The following is a 4,203-nucleotide window of genomic DNA, read 5'->3' as shown; positions in this document are numbered from 1 at the left end:
CACTTAGAGGCCACTGTAGGGTTATTAGTTCACCTAATTTCAATATTGTTGTATCTCAGGAAATAGGAAGGCCCAAGGAGAGGGAAAAACATAGTAGAATGACTGGTCAGTGGAACAGTCAGAACGCATACAATATTTATCGATTAAGTTCACCCTCTTTTGTGGGCATGGTTCATGGTACCCCAAAAGAATTGTAACAGCAAAGATCACTGATAATATATCAATATAACATAAAATAATGGTGAAAAATTTTGAAAAATTGTGAAAATTTTTTCAAAGTATTAAATTACTAAATGTGACACAGAGACACAAAGAAAGCACATGTTTTTAGAAAAATGGCACCAATAGACTCCCTCAATGCAGGGTTGCCACTAACCTTCAATTTATAGGGGAAAAAAGCCAGTCTCTGGTAAGCACAATAAAATGAAGTATGCCTGTATAAAGGTAATTTCCAAGGACTGGGGGTAAAGGGATGGAGGAATTAGTGATTAATGGGTATAGAATTTCAGTTTTGCAAGGTGAACAATTCTAGAGGTTTGTTGCACAACAATGTGAATGTACTTAAAGTTACTGCGCCATACACTTTAAAATGATTAAGTTGGTAAACTTAGTGTTATGTTTTTGTGACAATAAATAAGTTTTAAATTATTTTAATTTTTGTGTACACAGGCATGTTACAAATATTGACTACGGGCCTATAAATGAATAAGAAATGGATGTTCTCTATCTTCCAGAGGCTCAAAATCTAATGAAAACATACAATTGCCTTTTAATACCAAGCAGACTAACAAAGGTACAATAATGGCAGACATTTGCCATGAAAGATTGAAAAAAGAAAAGTAAATTCCAATTAAGAATGCTTTCAGGCCCGGCGCAGTGGCTCATACCTGTAATCCCAACACTTTGTGAGGCCAAGGTGGGCAGATCACGAGGTCAGGAGTTTGAGACCAGCATGACCAACATGGTGAAACCCCGTCTTTACTAAAAATACAAAAATTAACCAGGCATAGTGGCGGGCACCTGTAATCCCAGCTACTCAGGGGGCTGAGGCAGGAGAATCACTTGAACCTGGGAAGCAGAGGTTGCAGTGAGCCAAGATCGCACCACTGCACTCCAGCCTGGGCAACAGAGCGAGACTCCATCTCAAAAAAAAAAAAATGCTTTCAGTTTTCAGTCTGGAATGGAAGGCCTTGTTGAAGAGATTCTGAGGGTGTGTGTATAGTTAGACATGTTTCAACTAATGATGATGGTATTTGAGAATGGGGTTAGAGATCAAGCAGAAAAAGAGGCATATACTTCTCTCTCTCTTTTTTGATAGGCCTTATTTTTTGGAGCAGTTCTAGGTTTACAGAAAATTGAACAGAAATTACAGAGAGTTCCCATACACTACCCTCTCTCTAACCCTCCTCCCTCTTAGTTTCCAGTATTATTAACATCTTGTATTAGTGTGGTATATTTGTTATAATTTATGCGCCATTATTGACACATTATTATTAACTAAGGTCCATGGTTTACATTACGGTTCACAGTTTGTGTTGTACAGTTATGTGAGTTTTTGACAAACACATAATATCATATATCCATCACTGCAATAACACACACAACAGTTTCACTACCCTAGAAATCCTCTGTGCTCTACCCATTCGTCCCTCTCTTTCTCCTTCCAAACCTCTGGAATCTACTGATTTTTATACTGTCTCTGGAGGTTTGCCTTTTCCAGAACGTTATATGGTTGGAATCATATTGCATACAGTATAGTTGGTCCCGTGTATCCACAGGTTATGCATCCTCAGATTCAATCAACTGCTTCTAGAAAATATTTGGAAAAAATAATAATATAACAGTAAAAAAAGAATACAAAAATCCCCACAGTATAACAACTATTTACATAGCATTTGCAATGTATTGGGTAAGTAATCTAGAGATGACTTTAAGTATAGTAATCACAGGGATACATCCTGAGACGTGTATCTTTGGGCAACTTTATCACTATGTGAATATCAGAGTGTAGTTCCACAAACCTAGGTAGTATAACCTACTACATACCTAGATTAGATGGTATACCCTATTGCTCCTAGGTTGTGATCCTGTAAGCAGGCCAGTTCTGGTGGCTCACATCTGTATTTCTAATGCTTTCAAAGGCCAAGGCAGGAGGATTGCTTGAGGCCAGGAGTTTGAGATCAGCTTGGGCAACATAGCGAGACCTCATCTCTACAAAAAACATTTAAAAATTAGCTGGGCAGAGTGGAGTGCTATGATAGTACCAGCTACTCAGGAGGCTGAGGTAGGAGAATTACTTGAGCCCAGGAGTTGGAGGTTACAGTGAGCTATGAGTGTGCCACTGAAGCTACCTAGCTTTTGGGGTACAGGTGGTTTTTGTTTACATGGATGAAATGTATGGTGGTGAAGTCTGAGATTTTAGTGCACCCGTCACCCGAGTAGTGTACATTGTACCCAATATTGTGTTTTTCTTCCCTCACTTCCCTTCCCACCATCTCCACTTCTGAATGACTTCAATGACCATTATACCACTCTGTATGCCTTTGAGTACCCATAGTTTAGCTCCCACGTATAAATGAGAACATATGGTATTTCATTTTCCATTCTTGAGTTACTACACTTAGAGCAATGGCCTCTAGCTCCATCCAAGTTGCTGCAAAAGACATTATCTTGTTCCTTTTAATGGCTGAGTAGTGTTCCATATTGTATATATACCATTTTTTTTTACCCACTCGTTGGTTGATGGGCACTTAGGTTGGTTCCATATCTTTGTAATTGTGAATTATGCTGCAATAAACATATATATGCAGGTGTCTTTATATAATGACTTCTTTTACTTTGGGTAAATACCCAGTAGTGGGATTGCTGGATTTAATGGTAGGTCTAATGGTAGGTCTACTTTTAGTTCCTTGAGAAATCTCCATACTGTTTTCCATAGAGGTTTTACTAATTTATATTCCCACTAACAGTATATAAGCATTCTCTTTTCACCACATCCATGCCCACATCTATCGTTTTTTTGATTTTTTAGTAATGACCATTCTGACTGGGGTAAGATGGTATCTCATTGTGGTTTTATTTTGCATTTCCCTGATGATTGGTGATGTTGAGCATTTTTTCATGTGTTTATTGGTCACTTGTATATCCTCTTTTGAGAGCTGTCTATTCGTGTCATTTGCCTTTTGATGGCATCTTTTTTCTCGCTGATGTATTTGAGTTTCTTGTTGATTCTAGATATTAGTTCTTTGACAGATGCATAGTTTGTAAATATTTTCTCTCATTCTGTGTGTTGTCTGTTTACTCTGATAATTTTTTTCTGTGTGGAAGCTTTTTAGTTTAATTAGGTCCCATTTATTTATTTTCATTTTGTTGCATTTGCTTTTGGAGTCTTGGTCATAAATTCTTTCCCCAGGCCAATGTCCAGAGGAGTTTTTTCTTGGCTTTCTTCTAGAATTTTTATGGCTTCAGATCTTAGATTTAAGTCGAGATTAAACCACCTTGAGTTGATTTGTTTATGTGGTGAGCAATAAGGATCCAGTTTAATTCTTCTACATGTGGCTATCGAGCTTTCCCAGCACCATTTATTGAGTAAGGTGTCCTTTCACCAATTTATTTTTCTGTATGCTTTGTCAAGGATCAGTTGGTTGTATTTGGCTTTACTTCTGGTTTTCTCTTCTGTTCCATTGTTCTGTGTATCACTGTTATACCAGTACCATGCTGTTTTGGTTACTATAGCCTTGTAGTATAATTTGAAGTCAGGTAATGTGATGCCCCCAGCTTTGCTCTTTTTTCTTAGGATTGCTTTGGCTATTTTGGTCTTTTTTTTGGTAACATGTGAATTTTAGAATTTTTTTTCTAGTTCTGTGAAAAATGATGTTGGTATTTTGATAGGAATTGAATTGAATGTGTAGATTGCCTTGGGCAGTATGGTCATTTTCAACATAATGATCCTTCCAACCCATGAGCATGGGATGTATTTCCATTTGTTTGTATCACCTGTGATCTCTTTCAGCAGTGTTTTATAGTTAGTCATATACAGAGCTTTCACCTCTTTGGTTAAGAATATTCCTAGAGGTTTTCTTTTTTTTTTGCAGCTATTATAAAAGGGATTGAGTCTTGATTTGATTCTCAGCTTGGTTGTTGGTGGTGTATGGCAGTGCTACTTATTTGTGTATGTTGATTTTGTAACCAGAAACTTGACTG

Source organism: Pan troglodytes, chromosome 6 (genome assembly GCF_028858775.2).
Source record: "Pan troglodytes isolate AG18354 chromosome 6, NHGRI_mPanTro3-v2.0_pri, whole genome shotgun sequence".
Classification (NCBI taxonomy): domain Eukaryota; kingdom Metazoa; phylum Chordata; class Mammalia; order Primates; family Hominidae; genus Pan; species Pan troglodytes.
Note: the sequence above shows the minus strand (reverse complement) of the source record.